This window comes from Amblyomma americanum, chromosome 6 (genome assembly GCF_052857255.1).
Source record: "Amblyomma americanum isolate KBUSLIRL-KWMA chromosome 6, ASM5285725v1, whole genome shotgun sequence".
Lineage (NCBI taxonomy): Eukaryota > Metazoa > Arthropoda > Arachnida > Ixodida > Ixodidae > Amblyomma > Amblyomma americanum.
The window spans coordinates 124,514,943-124,539,073 of record NC_135502.1 but is presented as its reverse complement, the minus strand read 5'-3'; positions in this window follow the sequence as shown (position 1 = coordinate 124,539,073).

Sequence of the window (24,131 nt, the reverse complement as noted above, 5' to 3'; positions counted from 1 at the left end):
CCAGCAGTACACACTTTTCCAGAAGACCCGGCTCTGGCTGAACGGCTCAGCACGGCTCAAGCAACGAGAGAACCGACTGCCCAAAAGAACCGGCTCCCAGCCAAGTTGCCCGGTAGTATGCACTTTGTCAGAAGACCCGGCTCTGGCTAAACGGTTCAGCACGGCTCACTGAACGAGAGAACCGGCTCTCCAAATGAACGGCTCTCACTGAATGGGAAGGCACTGCTCACTGAACGAGAGAACCGGCTCTCCAAAAGAACGGCTCTCACTGACCGGGTCGGCACAGCTTACTGAACGTTGAACCGGCTGTCCAAAAGAACCGGCTCTCAGCCAATTTGCCCAGCAATACGCACTTTTCCAGAAGACCCGGCTCTGGCTGAACGGTTCAGCACGGCTCACGCAACGAGAGAACCGACTGTCCAAAAGAACCGGCTCCTCAGCCAACTTGCCCAGCAATACGCACTTTTCCAGAAGACCCGGCTCTGGCTGAACGGTTCAGCATGGCTCACTGAACGAGAACCGGCTCCCAGCCAACCTGCCCAGTAGTATGCACTTTGCCAGAAGACCCCGCTCTGGCTGAACGGTTCAGCACGGCTCACTGAACGAGAGAACCAGCTCTCAGCCAACTCGCCCATTTGTACGCACTTTGCCAGAAGATCCGGCTCTGGCTGAACGGTTCAGCACGGCTCACTGAACGAGAGTACCGGCTCTCCATAAGAACGGCTCTCACTGAACGGGTCGGCACGTTTCACTGAACGAGAGAACCGGCTCTCCAAAAGAACCGGCTCCCAGCCAACTCGAACAGCAGTACGCACTTTGCCAGAAGACCCGGCTCTGACTCAGCGGTTCAGCACGGCTCGCTGAACGAGAGAACCGGCTGTCCAAAAGAACCAGCTCTCAGACAACTCGCCCAGTAGTAAGCACTTTGCCAGAAGACCCGGTTGTGGCTGACTGAACGGTTCGACACGGCTCTCTGAACGAGAGAACCGACTCTCCAAAAGAACCGGCTCTTAGCCAACTTGCCCAGCAGTACGCACTTTGCCAGAAGACCCGGTTTTGACTGACTGAACGGTTCGACACGGCTCACTGAACGAGAAAACCGGCTCTCCAAAAGACCCGGCTCTCAACCAACTTGCCCAGCAGTACGCACTTTGCCAGAAGAACCGGTTTTGACTGACTTAACGGTTCGACACGGCACACTGAACGAGTGAACCGGCACTCCAAAAGAACGGCACTCACTGAACGGTTCCACACGGCTCACTGAACGAGAGAACCGGCTGTCCAAAAGAACCGGATCTCAGCCAACTTGTCCAGCAGTACGCACTTTGCCAGAAGACCCGGTTTTGACATACTGAACGGTTCGACACGGTTCGCTGAACGAGAAAACCGGCTCTCCAAAAGAACGGCACTCACTGAACGGTTCGACACGGCTCACTGAACGAGAGAACCGGCTGTCCAAAAAAACCGGCTCTCAGCCACCTTGCCCAGCAGTACGCACTTTGCCAGAAGACCCGGCTCTGGCTGAACGGTTCAGCACAGCTCACTGAACGAGAACCGGCTCCCAGCCAATTTGCCCAGTAGTACGCACTTTGCCAGAAGACCCGGCTCTGGCTGAACGGTTCAGCACGGCTCACTGAACGAGAGAACCGGCTCTCCAAAAGAACTGCTCTCACTGAACGGGTCGGCACGGCTCACTGAACGAGAGAACCGGCTCTCCAAAAGAACGGCTCTCACTGAACGGGTCGGCACGGCTCACTGAAAGAGAGAACCGGCTCTCCAATAGAACCGACTCTCAGCCAACTCGCCCGGCAGTACGCACTTTGCCAGAAGACCCGGCTCTGGCTGAACAGGTCGGCACGGCTCACTGAACGAGAGAACCGGCTCTCCAAAAGAACCGGCTCTCAGCCAACTCGCCCAGCAGTACGCACTTGGCCAGAAGACCCGGCTCCGGCTGAACGGTTCAGCACGGCTCACTGAACGAGAGAACCAGCTATCCAAAAGACTGGCTCTCACTGAACGGGAGGGCACGGCTCACTGAAAGAGAGAACCAGCTGTCCAAAAGAACTGGCTCTCAGCCAACTTGCCCAGCAGTACGCACTTTTCCAGAAGACCCGGCTCTGGCTGAACAGTTCAGCACGGCTCACTCAACGAGAGAACCGGCTGTCCAAAAGAACCAGCTCTCAGCCAACTTGCCCAGCAGTACGCACATTGCCAGAAGACCCGGCTCTGGCAGAACGGTTCAGCACTGCTCAATGAACGAGAACCGGCTCTCAGCCAACATGTCCAGCAGTAAGCACTTTGCCAGAAGACCCGGCTCTGGCTGAACGGTTCAGTACGGCTCACTAAACGAGAACCGGCTCTCAGCCAATTCGCCCAGCAGTACGCACTTTGCCAGAAGACCCAGCTCTGGATGAAAGGTTCAGCACGGCCCACTGAACGAGAACCGCCTCTCAGCCAACTTGCCCAACAGTACGCACTTTGCCAGAAGACCCGGTTCTGACTGAACGGTTCAGCACGGCTCACTAAACGAGAGAACCGGCTCTCCAAAAGAACCGGCTCCCAGCCAAATCGAACAGCAGTACGCACTTTGCCAGAAGACCCGGCTCTGACTCAACGGTTCAGCACGGCTCGCTGAACGAGAGAACCGGCTGTCCAAAAGAACCGGCTCTCAGCCAACTCGCCCAGTAGTAAGCACTTTGCCAGTAGACCCGGTTGTGGCTGAATGGTTTGGAACGGCTCACTGAACGAGAGAACCGGCTCTCCGAAAGAACGGCTCTCACTGAACGGGTCGGCGCGGCTCACTGAACGAGAGAACCGGCTCTCCAAAAGAACCGGCTCTCAGCCAACTTGCCCAGCAGTATGCACTTTGCCGGAAGAACCGGTTTAGACTGACTTAACGGTTCGACACGGTGCACTGAACGAGAGAACCGGCTGTCCAAAAGAACGGCTCTCACTGAACGGGTCGGCACGGCTCAGTGAACGAGAGTACCTGCTCTCCAAAAGAACGGCACTCAGTGAACGGGTCAGCACGGCTCACTGAACGAGAGAACCGGCTCTCCAAAAGAACGGCTCTCACTGAACGGGTCGGCACGGCTCACTGAACGAGAGAACCGGCTCTCCAAAAGAACTGCTCTCACTGAACGGTTCGACACGGCTCACTGAACGAGAGAACCGGCTGTCCAAAAGAACCGGCTCTCAGCCAACTTGAACAGCAGTACGCACTTTGCCAGAAGACCTGGTTTTGACTGACTGAACGGTTCGACACGGCTGACTGAACGAGAGAACCGGCTGTCCAAAAGAACGGCTCTCACTGAACGGGTCGGCACGGCTCACTGAACGAGAGTACCAGCTTACCAAAAGAACGGCACTCACTGAACGGGTCGGCACGGCTCACTGAACGAGACAACCGGCTCTCCAAAAGAACGGCTCTCACTGAAAAGGTCGGCACGGCTCACGGAACGAGAGAACCGGCTCTCAGCCAACTTGCCCAGCAGTACGCACTTTGCCAGAAGACCCGGTTCTGACTGAACGGTTCAGCACGGCTCACTAAACGAGAGAACCGGCTCTCCAAAAGAACCGGCTCCCAGCCAAATCGAACAGCAGTACGCACTTTGCCAGAAGACCCGGCTCTGACTCAACGGTTCAGCACGGCTCGCTGAACGAGAGAACCGGCTGTCCAAAAGAACCGGCTCTCAGCCAACTTGCCCAGCAGTACGCACTTTTCCAGAAGACCTGGCTCTGACTGAACGGTTCAACACGGCTCACTGAACGAGAACCGGCTTTCCAAAAGAACTGACTCTGAGCCAACTCGCCCAGCAGTACGCACTTTGACAGAAGACCCGGCTCTGGCTAAACTGTTCAGCACGGCTCACTGAACGAGAGAACCGCCTCTCCAAAAGAACGGCTCTCACTGAACGGGTCGGTACGGCTCACTGAACGAGAGAACCGGCTGTCCAAAAGAACCGGCTGCCAGCTAGCTTGCCCACCAGTACGCACTTTGCCAGAAGCCCCGGTTTTGACTGACTGAACGGTTAGACACGGCTCACTGAACGAGAGAACCGGCTCTTCAAAAGAACGGCTATCACTGAACGGTTCGACACGGCTCACTGAACTTGAGAACCGGCTGTCCAAAAGAACCGGCTCTCAGTCAACTTGCACGGCAGTACGCACTTTGCCAGAAGACCCGGTTTTGACTGACTGAACGGTTCGACACGGCTCACTGAACGAGAGAACCGGCTCTCCAAAAGAACGGCTCTCACTGAACGGTTCGACACAGCTAACTGAACGAGAGAACCGGCTGTCCAAAAGAACCGGCTCTCAGCCAACTTGCCCAGCAGTACGCAATTTGCCAGAATACCCGGTTTTGACTGACTGAACGGTTCGACACGGCTCACTGAACGAGAACCGGCTTTCCAAAAGAACTGACTCTGAGCCAACTCGCCCAGCAGTACGCACTTTGACAGAAGACCCGGCTCTGGCTAAACGGTTCAGCACGGCTCACTGAACGAAAGAAGCGGCTCTCCAAATGAACGGCTCTCACTGAATGGGAAGGCACTGCTCACTGAACGAGAGAACCGGCTGTCCAAAAGAACCGGATCTCAGCCAACTTGTCCAGCAGTACGCACTTTGAAGAAGACCCGGTTTTGACATACTGAACGGTTCGACACGGTTCGCTGAACGAGAAAACCGGCTCTCCAAAAGAACGGCACTCACTGAACGGTTCGACATGGCTCACTGAACGAGAGAACCGGCTGTCCAAAAAAACCGGCTCTCAGCCAACTTGCCCAGCAGTACGCACTTTGCCAGAAGACCCGGCTCTGGCTGAACGGTTCAGCACAGCTCACTGAACGAGAACCGGCTCCCAGCCAACTTTTCCCAGTAGTACGCACTTTGCCAGAAGACCCGGCTCTGGCTGAACGGTTCAGCACGGCTCACTGAACGAGAGAACCGGCTCTCCAAAAGAACTGCTCTCACTGAACGGGTCGGCACGGCTCACTGAACGAGAGAACCGGCTCTCCAAAAGAACGGCTCTCACTGAACGGGTCGGCACGGCTCACTGAAAGAGAGAACCGGCTCTCCAATAGAACCGACTCTCAGCCAACTCGCCCGGCAGTACGCACTTTGCCAGAAGACCCGGCTCTGGCTGAACAGGTCGGCACGGCTCAGTGAACGAGAGAACCGGCTCTCCAAAAGAACCGGCTCTCAGCCAACTCGCCCAGCAGTACGCACTTTGCCAGAAGACCCGGCTCCGGCTGAACGGTTCAGCACGGCTCACTGAACGAGAGAACCAGCTATCCAAAAGACTGGCTCTCACTGAACGGGAGGGCACGGCTCACTGAAAGAGAGAACCAGCTGTCCAAAAGAACTGGCTCTCAGCCAACTTGCCCAGCAGTACGCACTTTTCCAGAAGACCCGGCTCTGGCTGAACAGTTCAGCACGGCTCACTCAACGAGAGAACCGGCTGTCCAAAAGAACCAGCTCTCAGCCAACTTGCCCAGCAGTACGCACATTGCCAGAAGACCCGGCTCTGGCAGAACGGTTCAGCACTGCTCAATGAACGAGAACCGGCTCTCAGCCAACATGTCCAGCAGTAAGCACTTTGCCAGAAGACCCGGCTCTGGCTGAACGGTTCAGTACGGCTCACTAAACGAGAACCGGCTCTCAGCCAATTCGCCCAGCAGTACGCACTTTGCCAGAAGACCCAGCTCTGGATGAAAGGTTCAGCACGGCCCACTGAACGAGAACCGCCTCTCAGCCAACTTGCCCAACAGTACGCACTTTGCCAGAAGACCCGGTTCTGACTGAACGGTTCAGCACGGCTCACTAAACGAGAGAACCGGCTCTCCAAAAGAACCGGCTCCCAGCCAAATCGAACAGCAGTACGCACTTTGCCAGAAGACCCGGCTCTGACTCAACGGTTCAGCACGGCTCGCTGAACGAGAGAACCGGCTGTCCAAAAGAACCGGCTCTCAGCCAACTCGCCCAGTAGTAAGCACTTTGCCAGTAGACCCGGTTGTGGCTGAATGGTTTGGAACGGCTCACTGAACGAGAGAACCGGCTCTCCGAAAGAACGGCTCTCACTGAACGGGTCGGCGCGGCTCACTGAACGAGAGAACCGGCTCTCCAAAAGAACCGGCTCTCAGCCAACTTGCCCAGCAGTATGCACTTTGCCGGAAGAACCGGTTTAGACTGACTTAACGGTTCGACACGGCGCACTGAACGAGAGAACCGGCTGTCCAAAAGAACGGCTCTCACTGAACGGGTCGGCACGGCTCAGTGAACGAGAGTACCTGCTCTCCAAAAGAACGGCACTCAGTGAACGGGTCAGCACGGCTCACTGAACGAGAGAACCGGCTCTCCAAAAGAACTGCTCTCACTGAACGGTTCGACACGGCTCACTGAACGAGAGAACCGGCTGTCCAAAAGAACCGGCTCTCAGCCAACTTGAACAGCAGTACGCACTTTGCCAGAAGACCTGGTTTTGACTGACTGAACGGTTCGACACGGCTGACTGAACGAGAGAACCGGCTGTCCAAAAGAACGGCTCTCACTGAACGGGTCGGCACGGCTCACTGAACGAGAGTACCAGCTTACGAAAAGAACGGCACTCACTGAACGGGTCGGCACGGCTCACTGAACGAGAGAACCGGCTCTCCAAAAGAACGGCTCTCACTGAAAAGGTCGGCACGGCTCACGGAACGAGAGAACCGGCTCTCAGCCAACTTGCCCAGCAGTACGCACTTTGCCAGAAGACCCGGCTCTGGCTGAACGGTTCAGCACGGCTCACTGAACAAGAGAACCGGCTCTCCGAAAGAACGGCTCTCACTGAAAGGTTCGACACGGCTCACTGAACGAGAGAACCGGCTGTCCAAAAGAACCGGCTCTCAGCCAACTTGCCCAGCAGTACGCACTTTTCCAGAAGACCTGGCTCTGTCTGAACGGTTCAACACGACTCACTGAACGAGAACCGGCTTTCCAAAAGAACTGACTCTGAGCCAACTCGCCCAGCAGTACGCACTTTGACAGAAGACCCGGCTCTGGCTAAACTGTTCAGCACGGCTCACTGAACGAGAGAACCGCCTCTCCAAAAGAACGGCTCTCACTGAACGGGTCGGTACGGCTCACTGAACGAGAGAACCGGCTGTCCAAAAGAACCGGCTGCCAGCCAGCTTGCCCACCAGTACGCACTTTGCCAGAAGCCCCGGTTTTGACTGACTGAACGGTTAGACACGGCTCACTGAACGAGAGAACCGGCTCTTCAAAAGAACGGCTATCACTGAACGGTTCGACACGGCTCACTGAACTTGAGAACCGGCTGTCCAAAAGAACCGGCTCTCAGTCAACTTGCACGGCAGTACGCACTTTGCCAGAAGACCCGGTTTTGACTGACTGAACGGTTCGACACGGCTCACTGAACGAGAGAACCGGCTCTCCAAAAGAACGGCTCTCACTGAACGGTTCGACACAGCTAACTGAACGAGAGAACCGGCTGTCCAAAAGAACCGGCTCTCAGCCAACTTGCCCAGCAGTACGCAATTTGCCAGAATACCCGGTTTTGACTGACTGAACGGTTCGACACGGCTCACTGTACGAGAGAACCGGCTCTCCGAAAGAACGGCTCTCACTGAAAGGTTCGACACGGCTCACTCAACGAGAGAACCGGCTGTCCAAAAGAACCGGCTCTCAGCCAACTTGCCCAGCAGTACGCACTTTTCCAGAAGACCCGGCTCTGACTGAACGGTTCAACACGGCTCACTGAACGAGAACCGGCTTTCCAAAAGAACTGACTCTGAGCCAACTCGCCCAGCAGTACGCACTTTGACAGAAGACCCGGCTCTGGCTAAACGGTTCAGCACGGCTCACTGAACGAAAGAAGCGGCTCTCCAAATGAACGGCTCTCACTGAATGGGAAGGCACTGCTCACTGAACGAGAGAACCGGCTGTCCAAAAGAACCGGATCTCAGCCAACTTGCCCAGCAGTACGCACTTTTCAGAAGACCCGGCTCTGACTGAACGGTAGGGCATGGCTCACTGAACGAGAGAACCGGCCCTCAGCCAACTCGCCCAGCAGTACGCACTTTTCCAGAAGATCCGGCTCTGGCTGAAAGGTGCAGCACGGCTCACTGAACGAGAACCGGCTTTCCAAAAGAACTGACTCTCAGCCAACTCGCCCATCAGTATGCACTTTGCCAGAAGACCCGGCTCTGGCTAAACGGTTCAGCACGGGTCACTGAACGAGAGAACCGGCTCTCCAAAAGAACGGCTCTCTCTGAACGGGTCGGCACGGCTCACTGAACGACAGAACCGGCTCTCCAAAAGAACTGGCTCTCAGCCAACTCGCCCGGCAGTACGCACTTTGCCAGAAGACCCGGCTCTGGCTCAACAGGTCGGCACGGCTCACTGAACGAGAGAACCGGCTGTCTAAAAGAACCGGCTCTCAGCCAACACGCCCAGCAGTACGGACTTTGCCAGAAGACCCGGTTCTGGCTGAATGGTTCAGCACAGCTCACTAAACGAGAGAACCGGCTGTCCAAAGGAACCGGCTCTCAACCAAGTCGCCCAGCAGTACGCACTTTGCCGGAAGTCCCGGCTCCGGCTGAACGGTTCGGCACGGCTCAATGAACGAGAGTACCTGCTCTCCAAAAGAACGGCACTCACTGAACGGGTCAGCACGGCTCACTGAACGAGAGAACCGGCTCTCCAAAAGAACTGCTCTCACTGAACAGTTCGACACGGCTCACTGAACGAGAGAACCGGCTGTCCAAAAGAACCGGCTCTCATCCAACTTGAACAGCAGTACGCACTTTGCCAGAAGACCCGGTTTTGACTGACTGAACGGTTCGACACGGCTGACTGAACGAGAGAACCGGCTGTCCAAAAGAACGGCTCTCACTGAACGGGTCGGCACGGCTCACTGAACGAGAGTACCAGCTTACCAAAAGAACGGCACTCACTGAACGGGTCGGCACGGCTCACTGAACGAGAGAACCGGCTCTCCAAAAGAACGGCTCTCACTGAAAAGGTCGGCACGGCTCACGGAACGAGAGAACCGGCTCTCAGCCAACTTGCCCAGCAGTACGCACTTTGCCAGAAGACCCGGCTCTGGCTGAACGGTTCAGCACGGCTCACTGAACAAGAGAACCGGCTCTCCGAAAGAACGGCTCTCACTGAAAGGTTCGACACGGCTCACTGAACGAGAGAACCGGCTGTCCAAAAGAACCGGCTCTCAGCCAACTTGCCCAGCAGTACGCACTTTTCCAGAAGACCTGGCTCTGACTGAACGGTTCAACACGGCTCACTGAACGAGAACCGGCTTTCCAAAAGAACTGACTCTGAGCCAACTCGCCCAGCAGTACGCACTTTGACAGAAGACCCGGCTCTGGCTAAATGGTTCAGCACGGCTCACTGAACGAGAGAACCGCCTCTCCAAAAGAACGGCTCTCACTTAACGGGTCGGTACGGCTCAATGAACGAGAGAACCGGCTGTCCAAAAGAACCGGCTCCCAGCCAGCTTGCCCACCAGTACGCACTTTGCCAGAAGCCCCGGTTTTGACTGACTGAACGGTTAGACACGGCTCACTGAACGAGAGAACCGGCTCTTCAAAAGAACGGCTATCACTGAACGGTTCGACACGGCTCACTGAACTTGAGAACCGGCTGTCCAAAAGAACCGCCTCTCAGTCAACTTGCACGGCAGTACGCACTTTGCCAGAAGACCCGGTTTTGACTGACTGAACGGTTCGACACGGCTCACTGAACGAGAGAACCGGCTCTCCAAAAGAACGGCTCTCACTGAACGGTTCGACACAGCTAACTGAACGAGAGAACCGGCTGTCCAAAAGAACCGGCTCTCAGCCAACTTGCCCAGCAGTACGCAATTTGCCAGAATACCCGGTTTTGACTGACTGAACGGTTCGACACGGCTCACTGTACGAGAGAACCGGCTCTCCGAAAGAACGGCTCTCACTGAAAGGTTCGACACGGCTCACTCAACGAGAGAACCGGGTGTCCAAACGAACCGGCTCTCAGCCAACTTGCCCAGCAGTACGCACTTTTCAGAAGACCCTGCTCTGACTGAACGGTAGGGCATGGCTCACTGAACGAGAGAACCGGCCCTCAGCCAAGTTGCCCAGCAGTACGCACTTTTCCGGAAGATCCGGCTCTGGCTGAAAGGTGCAGCACGGCTCACTGAACGAGAACCGGCTTTCCAAAAGAACTGACTCTCAGCCAACTCGCCCATCAGTATGCACTTTGCCAGAAGACCCGGCTCTGGATGAACGGTTCAGCACGGCTCACTGAACGAGAGAACCGGCTCTCCAAAAGAACGGCTCTCTCTGAACGGGTCGGCACGGCTCACTGAACGACAGAACCGGCTCTCCAAAAGAACTGGCTCTCAGCCAACTCGCCCGGCAGTACGCACTTTGCCAGAAGACCCGGCTCTGGCTCAACGGTTCAGCACAGCTCACTAAACGAGAGAACCGGCTGTCCAAAGGAACCGGCTCTCAACCAAGTCGCCCAGCAGTACGCACTTTGCCGGAAGACCCGGCTCCGGCTGAACGGTTCGGCACGGCTCACTGAACGAGAGAACCGGCTCTCCAAAAGAACGGTTCTCACTGAACGGGACGGCACGGCTCACTGAACGAGAGAACCGGCTGTCCAAAAGAACCGGCTCTCAGCCAATTTGCCCAGCAGTACACACTTTTCCAGAAGACCCGGCTCTGGCTGAACGGCTCAGCACGGCTCAAGCAACGAGAGAACCGACTGCCCAAAAGAACCGGCTCCCAGCCAACTTGCCCAGTAGTACGCACTTTGTCAGAAGACCCGACTTAGGCTGAACGGTTCAGCACGGCTCACTGAACGAGAGAACCAGCTCTCAGCCAACTCGCCCAGCAGTACGCACTTTGCCAGAAGATCCGGCTCTGGCTGAACGGTTCAGCACGGCTCACTGAACGAGAGAACCTGCTCTCCAAAAGAACGGCTCTCACTGAACGGGTCGGCACGGCTCACTGAACGAGAGAACCGGCTCTCCAAAAGAACGGCTCTCACTGACCGGGTCGGCACGGCTTACTGAACGGGAGAACCGGCTGTCCAAAAGAACCAGCTCTGAGCCAACTTGCCCAGCAGTACGCAGTTTGCCAGAAGACCCGGCTCTGACTGAACGGTTCAGCACGGCTCACTGAACGAGAACCGGCTTTCCAAAAGAACTAACTCTCAGCCAACTCGCCCAGCAGTACGCACTTTGCCAGAAGACCCGGCTCTGGCTAAACGGTTCAGCACGGTTCACTGAACGAGAGAACCGGCTCTCCAAATGAACGGCTCTCACTGAATGGGAAGGCACTGCTCACTGAACGAGAGAACCGGCTCTCCAAAAGAACGGCTCTCACTGACCGGGTCGGCACAGCTTACTGAACGAGAGAACCGGCTGTCCAAAAGAACCAGCTCTCAGCCAATTTGCCCAGCAATACGCTCTTTTCCAGAAGACCCGGCTCTGGCTGAACGGTTCAGCATGGCTCACTGAACGAGAACCGGCTCCCAGCCAACTTGCCCAGTAGTATGCACTTTGCCAGAAGACCCCGCTCTGGCTGAACGGTTCAGCACGGCTCACTGAACGAGAGAACCAGCTCTCAGCCAACTCGCTCATTAGTACGCACTTTGCCAGAAGATCCGGCTCTGGCTGAACGGTTCAGCACGGCTCACTGAACGAGAGAACCGGCTCTCCAAAAGAACGGCTCTCACTGAACGGGTCGGCACGGCTCACTGAACGTGAGAACCGGCTCTCCAAAAGAACCAGCTCCCAGCCAACTCGAACAGCAGTACGCACTTTGCCAGAAGACCCGGTTCTGGCTGAACGGTTCAGCACAGCTCACTAAACGAGAGAACCGGCTGTCCAAAGGAACCGGCTCTCAACCAAGTCGCCCAGCAGTACGCACTTTGCCGGAAGACCCGGCTCCGGCTGAACGGTTCGGCACGGCTCACTGAGCGAGAGAACCGGCTCTCCAAAAGAACGGTTCTCACTGAACGGGACGGCACGGCTCACTGAACGAGAGAACCGGCTGTCCAAAAGAACCGGCTCTCAGCCAATTTGCCCAGCAGTACACACTTTTCCAGAAGACCCGGCTCTGGCTGAACGGCTCAGCACGGCTCAAGCAACGAGAGAACCGACTGCCCAAAAGAACCGGCTCCCAGCCAACTTGCCCAGTAGTACGCACTTTGTCAGAAGACCCGACTTTGGCTGAACGGTTCAGCACGGCTCACTGAACGAGAGAACCAGCTCTCAGCCAACTCGCCCAGCAGTACGCACTTTGCCAGAAGATCCGGCTCTGGCTGAACGGTTCAGCACGGCTCACTGAACGAGAGAAAATGCTTTCCAAAAGAACGGCTCTCACTGAACGGGTCGGCACGGCTCACTGAACGAGAGAACCGGCTCTCCAAAAGAACGGCTCTCACTGACCGGGTCGGCACGGCTTACTGAACGGGAGAACCGGCTGTCCAAAAGAACCAGCTCTGAGCCAACTTGCCCAGCAGTACGCAGTTTGCCAGAAGACCCGGCTCTGACTGAACGGTTCAGCACGGCTCACTGAACGAGAACCGGCTCTCCAAATGAACGGCTCTCACTGAATGGGAAGGCACTGCTCACTGAACGAGAGAACCGGCTCTCCAAAAGAACGGCTCTCACTGACCGGGTCGGCACAGCTTACTGAACGAGAGAACCGGCTGTCCAAAAGAACCAGCTCTCAGCCAATTTGCCCAGCAATACGCACTTTTCCAGAAGACGCGGCTCTGGCTGAACGGTTCAGCACGGCTCACGCAACGAGAGAACCGACTGTACAAAAGAAACGGCTCCTCAGCCAACTTGCCCAGCAGTGCGCACTTTGCCAGAAGACCCGGCTCTGGCTGAACGGTTCAGCATGGCTCACTGAACGAGAACCGGCTCCCAGCCAACTTGCCCAGTAGTATGCACTTTGCCAGAAGACCCCGCTCTGGCTGAACGGTTCAGCACGGCTCACTGAACGAGAGAACCAGCTCTCAGCCAACTCGCCCATTAGTACGCACTTTGCCAGAAGATCCGGCTCTGGCTGAAAGGTTCAGCACGGCTCACTGAACGAGAGAACCGGCTCTCCAAAAGAACGGCTCTCACTGAACGGGTCGGTACGGCTCACTGAACGAGAGAACCGGCTCTCCAAAGGAACGACTCTCACTGAACGGGTCGGCACGGCTCACTGAACGAGAACCGGCTGTCCAAAAGAACCGGCTCTCAGCCAACTTGCCCAGCAGTACGCACTCTGCCAGAAGACCCGGTTTTGACTGACTGAACGGTTCGACACGGCTCTCTGAACGAGAGAACCGACTCTCCAAAAGAACCGGCTCACAGCCAACTTGCCCAGCAGTACGCACTTTGCCAGAAGACCCGGTTTTGACTGACTGAACGGTTCGACACGGCTCACTGAACGAGAGAACCGGCTCTCCAAAAGACCCGGCTCTCAGCCAACTTGCCCAGCAGTACACACTTTGCCAGAAGAACCGGTTTTGACTGACTTAACGGTTCGACACGGCTCCCTGAACGAGTGAACCGGCTCTCCAAAAGAACGGCACTCACTGAACGGTTCGACACGGCTCACTGAACGAGAGAACCGGCTGTCCAAAAGAACCGGATCTCAGCCAACTTGCCCAGCAGTACGCACTTTCCCAGAAGACCCGGTTTTGACATGCTGAACGGGTCGGCACGGCTCACTGAACGAGAGAACCGGCTCTCCAAAAGAACGGCTCTCACTGAACGGGTCGGCACGGCTCACTGAAAGAGAGAACCGGCTCTCCAAAAGAACCGACTCTCAGCCAACTCGCCCGGCAGTACGCACTTTGCCAGAAGACCCGGCTCTGGCTGAACAGGTCGGCACGGCTCACTGAACGAGAGAACCGGCTGTCCAAAAGAACCGGCTCTCAGCCATCTCGCCCAGCAGTACGCACTTTGCCAGAAGACCCGGCTCTGGCTGAACGGTTCAGCACGGCTCACATAACGAGAGAACCGGCTCTCCAAAAGAACCGGCTCTCAGCCAACTCGCCCAGCAGTACGCACTTTGCCAGAAGACCCGGCTCCGGCTGAACGGTTCAGCACGGCTCACTGAACGAGAGAACCGGCTATCCAAAAGACTGGCTCTCACTGAACGGGAGGGCACGGCTCACTGAAAGAGAGAACCAGCTGTCCAAAAGAACTGGCTCTCAGCCAACCTGCCCAGCAGTACGCACTTTTCCAGAAGACCCGGCTCTGGCTGAACAGTTCAGCACGGCTCACTCAACGAGAGAACCGGCTGTCCAAAAGAACCAGCTCTCAGCCAACTTGCCCAGCAGTACGCACATTGCCAGAAGACCCGGCTCTGGCAGAACGGTTCAGCACTGCTCACTGAACGAGAACCGGCTCTCAGCCAACTTGCCCAGCAGTACGCACTTTGCCAGAAGACCCGGCTCTGGCTGAACGGTTCAGTACGGCTCACTAAACGAGAACCGGCTCTCAGCCAAGTCGCCCAGCAGTACGCACTTTGCCAGAAGACCCGGCTCTGGATGAAAGGTTCAGCACGGCTCACTGAACGAGAACCGCCTCTCATCCAACTTGCCCAACAGTACGCACTTTGCCAGAAGACCCGGTTCTGACTGAACGGTTCAGCACGGCTCACTAAACGAGAGAACCGGCTCTCCAAAAGAACCGGCTCCCAGCCAACTCGAACAGCAGTACGCACTTTGCCAGAAGACCCGGCTCTGACTCAACGGATCAGCACGGCTCGCTGAACGAGAGAACCGGCTCTCAGCCAACTCGCCCAGTAGTAAGCACTTTGCCAGTAGACCCGGTTGTGGCTGAATGGTTCGGAACGGCTCACTGAACGAGAGAACCGGCTCTCCGAAAGAACGGCTCTCACTGAACGGGTCGGCACGGCTCACTGAACGAGAGAACCGGCTCTCCAAAAAAAACCGGCTCTCAGCCAACTTGCCCAGCAGTACGCACTTTGCCGGAAGAACCGGTTTAGACTGACTTAACGGTTCGACACGGCTCACTGAACGAGAGAACCGGCTGTCCAAAAGAACGGCTCTCACTGAACGGGTCGGCACGGCGCAATGAACGAGAGTACCTGCTCTCCAAAAGAACGGCACTCACTGAACGGGTCAGCACGGCTCACTGAACGAGAGAACCGGCTCTCCAAAAGAACGGCTCTCACTGAACGGGTCGGCACGGCTCACTGAACGACAGAACCGGCTGTCCAAAAGAACCGGATCTCAGCCAACTTGCCCAGCAGTACGCACTTTCCCAGAAGACCCGGTTTTGACATGCTGAACGGGTCGGCACGGCTCACTGAACGAGAGAACCGGCTCTCCAAAAGAACGGCTCTCACTGAACGGGTCGGCACGGCTCACTGAAAGAGAGAACCGGCTCTCCAAAAGAACCGACTCTCAGCCAACTCGCCCGGCAGTACGCACTTTGCCAGAAGACCCGGCTCTGGCTGAACAGGTCGGCACGGCTCACTGAACGAGAGAACCGGCTGTCCAAAAGAACCGGCTCTCAGCCATCTCGTCCAGCAGTACGCACTTTGCCAGAAGACCCGGCTCTGGCTGAACGGTTCAGCACGGCTCACATAACGAGAGAACCGGCTCTCCAAAAGAACCGGCTCTCAGCCAACTCGCCCAGCAGTACGCACTTTGCCAGAAGACCCGGCTCCGGCTGAACGGTTCAGCACGGCTCACTGAACGAGAGAACCGGCTATCCAAAAGACTGGCTCTCACTGAACGGGAGGGCACGGCTCACTGAAAGAGAGAACCAGCTGTCCAAAAGAACTGGCTCTCAGCCAACCTGCCCAGCAGTACGCACTTTTCCAGAAGACCCGGCTCTGGCTGAACAGTTCAGCACGGCTCACTCAACGAGAGAACCGGCTGTCCAAAAGAACCAGCTCTCAGCCAACTTGCCCAGCAGTACGCACATTGCCAGAAGACCCGGCTCTGGCAGAACGGTTCAGCACTGCTCACTGAACGAGAACCGGCTCTCAGCCAACTTGCCCAGCAGTACGCACTTTGCCAGAAGACCCGGCTCTGGCTGAACGGTTCAGTACGGCTCACTAAACGAGAACCGGCTCTCAGACAACTCGCCCAGTAGTAAGCACTTTGCCAGAAGACCCGGTTGTGGCTGAACGGTTCGGCACGGCTCACTGAACGAGAGAACCGGCTCTCCAAAAGAACGACTCTCACTGAACGGGTCGGCACGGCTCACTGAACGAGAACCGGCTGTCCAAAAGAACCGGCTCTCAGCCAACTTGCCCAGCAGTACGCACTCTGCCAGAAAACCCGGTTTTGACTGACTGAACGGTTCGACACGGCTCTCTGAACGAGAGAACCGACTCTCCAAAAGAACCGGCTCTCAGCCAACTTGCCCAGCAGTACGCACTTTGCCAGAAGACCCGGTTTTGACTGACTGAACGGTTCGACACGGCTCACTGAACGAGAGAACCGGCTCTCCAAAAGACCCGGCTCTCAGCCAACTTGCCCAGCAGTGCACACTTTGCCAGAAGAACCGGTTTTGACTGACTTAACGGTGCGACACGGCTCCCTGAACGAGTGAACCGGCTCTCCAAAAGAACGGCACTCACTGAACGGTTCGACACGGCTCACTGAACGAGAGAACCGGCTGTCCAAAAGAACCGGATCTCAGCCAACTTGCCCAGCAGTACGCACTTTCCCAGAAGACCCGGTTTTGACATACTGAACGGGTCGGCACGGCTCACTGAACGAGAGAACCGGCTCTCCAAAAGAACAGCTCTCACTGAACGGGTCGGCACGGCTCACTGAAAGAGAGAACCGGCTCTCCAAAAGAACCGACTCTCAGCCAACTCGCCCGGCAGTACGCACTTTGCCAGAAGACCCGGCTCTGGCTGAACAGGTCGGCACGGCTCACTGAACGAGAGAACCGGCTGTCCAAAAGAACCGGCTCTCAGCCATCTCGCCCAGCAGTACGCACTTTGCCAGAAGACCCGGCTCTGGCTGAACGGTTCAGCACGGCTCACATAACGAGAGAACCGGCTCTCCAAAAGAACCGGCTCTCAGCCAACTCGCCCAGCAGTACGCACTTTGCCAGAAGACCCGGCTCCGGCTGAACGGTTCAGCACGGCTCACTGAACGAGAGAACCGGCTATCCAAAAGACTGGCTCTCACTGAACGGGAGGGCACGGCTCACTGAAAGAGAGAACCAGCTGTCCAAAAGAACTGGCTCTCAGCCAACCTGCCCAGCAGTACGCACTTTTCCAGAAGACCCGGCTCTGGCTGAACAGTTCAGCACGGCTCACTCAACGAGAGAACCGGCTGTCCAAAAGAACCAGCTCTCAGCCAACTTGCCCAGCAGTACGCACATTGCCAGAAGACCCGGCTCTGGCAGAACGGTTCAGCACTGCTCACTGAACGAGAACCGGCTCTCAGCCAACTTGCCCAGCAGTACGCACTTTGCCAGAAGACCCGGCTCTGGCTGAACGGTTCAGTACGGCTCACTAAACGAGAACCGGCTCTCAGCCAAGTCGCCCAGCAGTACGCACTTTGCCAGAAGACCCGGCTCTGGATGAAAGGTTCAGCACGGCTCACTGAACGAGAACCGCCTCTCATCCAACTTGCCCAACAGTACGCACTTTGCCAGAAGACCCGGTTCTGACTGAACGGTTCAGCACGGCTCACTAAACGAGAGAACCGGCTCTCCAAAAGAACCGGCTCCCAGCCAACTCGAACAGCAGTACGCACTTTGCCAGAAGACCCGGCTCTGACTCAACGGATCAGCACGGCTCGCTGAACGAGAGAACCGGCTCTCAGCCAACTCGCCCAGTAGTAAGCACTTTGCCAGTAGACCCGGTTGTGGCTGAATGGTTCGGAACGGCTCACTGAACGAGAGAACCGGCTCTCCGAAAGAACGGCTCTCACTGAACGGGTCGGCACGGCTCACTGAACGAGAGAACCGGCTCTCCAAAAAAACCGGCTCTCAGCCAACTTGCCCAGCAGTACGCACTTTGCCGGAAGAACCGGTTTAGACTGACTTAACGGTTCGACACGGCTCACTGAACGAGAGAACCGGCTGTCCAAAAGAACGGCTCTCACTGAACGGGTCGGCACGGCTCAATGAACGAGAGTACCTGCTCTCCAAAAGAACGGCACTCACTGAACGGGTCAGCACGGCTCACTGAACGAGAGAACCGGCTCTCCAAAAGAACGGCTCTCACTGAACGGGTCGGCACGGCTCACTGAAAGAGAGAACCGGCTCTCCAAAAGAACCGACTCTCAGCCAACTCGCCCGGCAGTACGCACTTTGCCAGAAGACCCGGCTCTGGCTGAACAGGTCGGCACGGCTCACTGAACGAGAGAACCGGCTGTCCAAAAGAACCGGCTCTCAGCCATCTCGCCCAGCAGTACGCACTTTGCCAGAAGACCCGGCTCTGGCTGAACGGTTCAGCACGGCTCACATAACGAGAGAACCGGCTCTCCAAAAGAACCGGCTCTCAGCCAACTCGCCCAGCAGTACGCACTTTGCCAGAAGACCCGGCTCCGGCTGAACGGTTCAGCACGGCTCACTGAACGAGAGAACCGGCTATCCAAAAGACTGGCTCTCACTGAACGGGAGGGCACGGCTCACTGAAAGAGAGAACCAGCTGTCCAAAAGAACTGGCTCTCAGCCAACCTGCCCAGCAGTACGCACTTTTCCAGAAGACCCGGCTCTGGCTGAACAGTTCAGCACGGCTCACTCAACGAGAGAACCGGCTGTCCAAAAGAACCAGCTCTCAGCCAACTTGCCCAGCAGTACGCACATTGCCAGAAGACCCGGCTCTGGCAGAACGGTTCAGCACTGCTCACTGAACGAGAACCGGCTCTCAGCCAACTTGCCCAGCAGTACGCACTTTGCCAGAAGACCCGGCTCTGGCTGAACGGTTCAGTACGGCTCACTAAACGAGAACCGGCTCTCAGCCAAGTCGCCCAGCAGTACGCACTTTGCCAGAAGACCCGGCTCTGGATGAAAGGTTCAGCACGGCTCACTGAACGAGAACCGCCTCTCATCCAACTTGCCCAACAGTACGCACTTTGCCAGAAGACCCGGTTCTGACTGAACGGTTCAGCACGGCTCACTAAACGAGAGAACCGGCTCTCCAAAAGAACCGGCTCCCAGCCAACTCGAACAGCAGTACGCACTTTGCCAGAAGACCCGGCTCTGACTCAACGGATCAGCACGGCTCGCTGAACGAGAGAACCGGCTCTCAGCCAACTCGCCCAGTAGTAAGCACTTTGCCAGTAGACCCGGTTGTGGCTGAATGGTTCGGAACGGCTCACTGAACGAGAGAACCGGCTCTCCGAAAGAACGGCTCTCACTGAACGGGTCGGCACGGCTCACTGAACGAGAGAACCGGCTCTCCAAAAAAACCGGCTCTCAGCCAACTTGCCCAGCAGTACGCACTTTGCCGGAAGAACCGGTTTAGACTGACTTAACGGTTCGACACGGCTCACTGAACGAGAGAACCGGCTGTCCAAAAGAACGGCTCTCACTGAACGGGTCGGCACGGCTCAATGAACGAGAGTACCTGCTCTCCAAAAGAACGGCACTCACTGAACGGGTCAGCACGGCTCACTGAACGAGAGAACCGGCTCTCCAAAAGAACGGCTCTCACTGAACGGGTCGGCACGGCTCACTGAACGACAGAACCGGCTCTCCAAAAGAACTGCTCTCACTGAACGGTTCGACACGGCTCACTGAACGAGAGAACCGGCTGTCCAAAAGAACCAGCTCTCAGCCAACTTGAACAGCAGTACGCACTTTGCCAGAAGACCCGGTTTTGACTGACTGAACGGTTCGACACGGCTGACTGAACGAGAGAACCGGCTGTCCAAAAGAACGGCTCTCACTGAACGGGTCAGCAGGGCTCACTGAACGAGAGTACCAGCTTACCAAAAGAACGGCACTCACTGAACGGGTCGGCACGGCTCACTGAACGAGAGAACCGGCTCTCCAAAAGAACGGCTCTCACTGAAAAGGTCGGCACGGCTCACGGAACGAGAGAACCGGGTCTCAGCCAACTTGCCCAGCAGTACGCACTTTGCCATAAGACCCGGCTCTGACTGAACGGTTCAACACGGCTCACTGAACGAGAACCGGCTTTCCAAAAGAACTGACTCTGAGCCAACTCGCCCAGCAGTACGCACTTTGACAGAAGACCCGGCTCTGGCTAAACGGTTCAGCACGGCTCACTGAACGAGAGAACCGCCTCTCCAAAAGAACGGCTCTCACTGAACGGGTAGGCACGGCTCACTGAACGAGAGAACCGGCTGTCCAAAAGAACCGGCTCCCAGCCAGCTTGCCCACCAGTACGCATTTTGCCAGAAGCCCCGGTTTTGACTGACTGAACGGTTTGACACGGCTCACTGAACGAGAGAACCGGCTCTTCAAAAGAACGGCTATCACTGAACGGTTCGACACGGCTCACTGAACTTGAGAACCGGCTGTCCAAAAGAACCAGCTCTCAGTCAACTTGCACGGCAGTACGCACTTTGCCAGAAGACCCGGTTTTGACTGACTGAACGGTTCGACACGGCTCACTGAACGAGAGAACCGGCTCTCCAAAAGAACGGCTCTCACTGAACGGTTCGACACAGCTCACTGAACGAGAGAACCGGCTGTCCAAAAGAACCGGCTCTCAGCCAACTTGCCCAGCAGTACGCAATTTGCCAGAATACCCGGTTTTGACTGACTGAACGATTCGACACGGCTCACTGAACGAGAAAACCGGCTCTCCGAAAGAACGGCTCTCACTGAAAGGTTCGACACGGCTCACTGAACGAGAGAACCGGCTCTCCAAAAGAATGGCTCTCACAGAAAGGGACGGCACGGCTCACTGAACGAGAGAACCGGCTGTCCAAAAGATTTGGCTCTCAGCCAACTTGCCCAGCAGTACGCACTTTTCCAGAAGACCCGGCTCTGGCTGAACGGTTCAGCACGGCTCAATGAACGAGAGTACCTGCTCTCCAAAAGAACGGCACTCACTGAACGGGTCAGCACGGCTCACTGAACGAGAGAACCGGCTCTCCAAAAGAACGGCTCTCACTGAACGGGTCGGCACGGCTCACTGAACGACAGAACCGGCTCTCCAAAAGAACTGCTCTCACTGAACGGTTCGACACGGCTCACTGAACGAGAGAACCGGCTGTCCAAAAGAACCAGCTCTCAGCCAACTTGAACAGCAGTACGCACTTTGCCAGAAGACCCGGTTTTGACTGACTGAACGGTTCGACACGGCTGACTGAACGAGAGAACCGGCTGTCCAAAAGAACGGCTCTCACTGAACGGGTCGGCAGGGCTCACTGAACGAGAGTACCAGCTTACCAAAAGAACGGCACTCACTGAACGGGTCGGCACGGCTCACTGAACGAGAGAACCGGCTCTCCAAAAGAACGGCTCTCACTGAAAAGGTCGGCACGGCTCACGGAACGAGAGAACCGGGTCTCAGCCAACTTGCCCAGCAGTACGCACTTTGCCATAAGACCCGGCTCTTACTGAACGGTTCAACACGGCTCACTGAACGAGAACCGGCTTTCCAAAAGAACTGACTCTGAGCCAACTCGCCCAGCAGTACGCACTTTGACAGAAGACCCGGCTCTGGCTAAACGGTTCAGCACGGCTCACTGAACGAGAGAACCGCCTCTCCAAAAGAACGGCTCTCACTGAACGGGTAGGCACGGCTCACTGAACGAGAGAACCGGCTGTCCAAAAGAACCGGCTCCCAGCCAGCTTGCCCACCAGTACGCATTTTGCCAGAAGCCCCGGTTTTGACTGACTGAACGGTTTGACACGGCTCACTGAACGAGAGAACCGGCTCTTCAAAAGAACGGCTATCACTGAACGGTTCGACACGGCTCACTGAACTTGAGAACCGGCTGTCCAAAAGAACCAGCTCTCAGTCAACTTGCACGGCAGTACGCACTTTGCCAGAAGACCCGGTTTTGACTGACTGAACGGTTCGACACGGCTCACTGAACGAGAGAACCGGCTCTCCAAAAGAACGGCTCTCACTGAACGGTTCGACACAGCTCACTGAACGAGAGAACCGGCTCTCAGCCAACTTGCCCAGCAGTACGCAATTTGCCAGAATACCCGGTTTTGACTGACTGAACGATTCGACACGGCTCACTGAACGAGAAAACCGGCTCTCCGAAAGAACGGCTCTCACTGAAAGGTTCTACACGGCTCACTGAACGAGAGAACCGGCTCTCCAAAAGAATGGCTCTCACAGAAAGGGACGGCACGGCTCACTGAACGAGAGAATCGGCTGTCCAAAAGATTTGGCTCTCAGCCAACTTGCCCAGCAGTACGCACTTTTCCAGAAGACCCGGCTCTGGCTGAACGGTTCAGCACGGCTCACTCAACGAGAGAACCTGCTCTCCAAAAGAACGGCTCTCACTGAACGGGTCGGCACGGCTCACTGAACGAGAAAACCGGCTCTCCAAAAGAACGGCTCTCACTGACCGGGTCGGCACGGCTTACTGAACGGGAGAACCGGCTGTCCAAAAGAACCAGCTCTGAGCCAACTTGCCCAGCAGTACGCAGTTTTCCAGAAGACCCGGCTCTGACTGAACGGTTCAGCACGGCTCACTGAACGAGAACCGGCTTTCCAAAAGAACTAACTCTCAGCCAACTCGCCCAGCAGTACGCACTTTGCCAGAAGACCCGGCTCTGGCTAAACGGTTCAGCACGGTTCACTGAACGAGAGAACCGGCTCTCCAAATGAACGGCTCTCACTGAATGGGAAGGCACTGCTCACTGAACGAGAGAACCGGCTCTCCAAAAGAACGGCTCTCACTGACCGGGTCGGCAGAGCTTACTGAACGAGAGAACCGGCTGTCTAAAAGAAAAAGCTCTCAGCCAATTTGCCCAGCAATACGCACTTTTCCAGAAGACCCGGCTCTGCCTGAACGGTTCAGCACGGCTCACGCAACGAGAGAACCGACTGTCCAAAAGAACCGGCTCCTCAGCCAACTTGCCCAGCAGTACGCACTTTGCCAGAAGAACCGGTTTTGACTGACTTAACGGTTCGACACGGCTCCCTGAACGAGTGAACCGGCTCTCCAAAAGAACGGCACTCACTGAACGGTTCGACACGGCTCACTGAACGAGAGAACCGGCTGTCCAAAAGAACCGGATCTCAGCCAACTTGCCCAGCAGTACGCACTTTCCCAGAAGACCCGGTTTTGACATACTGAACGGGTCGGCACGGCTTACTGAACGAGAGAACCGGCTCTCCAAAAAAACGGCTCTCACTGAACGGGTCGGCACGGCTCACTGAAAGAGAGAACCGGCTCTCCAAAAGAACCGACTCTCAGCCAACTCGCCCGGCAGTACGCACTTTGCCAGAAGACCCGGCTCTGGCTGAACAGGTCGGCACGGCTCACTGAACGAGAGAACCGGCTGTCCAAAAGAACCGGCTCTCAGCCATCTCGCCCAGCAGTACGCACTTTGCCAGAAGACCCGGCTCTGGCTGAACGGTTCAGCACGGCTCACATAACGAGAGAACCGGCTCTCCAAAAGAACCGGCTCTCAGCCAACTCGCCCAGCAGTACGCACTTTGCCAGAAGACCCGGCTCCGGCTGAACGGTTCAGCACGGCTCACTGAACGAGAGAACCGGCTATCCAAAAGACTGGCTCTCACTGAACGGGAGGGCACGGCTCACTGAAAGAGAGAACCAGCTGTCCAAAAGAACTGGCTCTCAGCCAACCTGCCCAGCAGTACGCACTTTTCCAGAAGACCCGGCTCTGGCTGAACAGTTCAGCACGGCTCACTCAACGAGAGAACCGGCTGTCCAAAAGAACCAGCTCTCAGCCAACTTGCCCAGCAGTACGCACATTGCCAGGTGACCCGGCTCTGGCAGAACGGTTCAGCACTGCTCACTGAACGAGAACCGGCTCTCAGCCAACTTGCCCAGCAGTACGCACTTTGCCAGAAGACCCGGCTCTGGCTGAACGGTTCAGTACGGCTCACTAAACGAGAACCGGCTCTCAGCCAAGTCGCCCAGCAGTACGCACTTTGCCAGAAGACCCGGCTCTGGATGAAAGGTTCAGCACGGCTCACTGAACGAGAACCGCC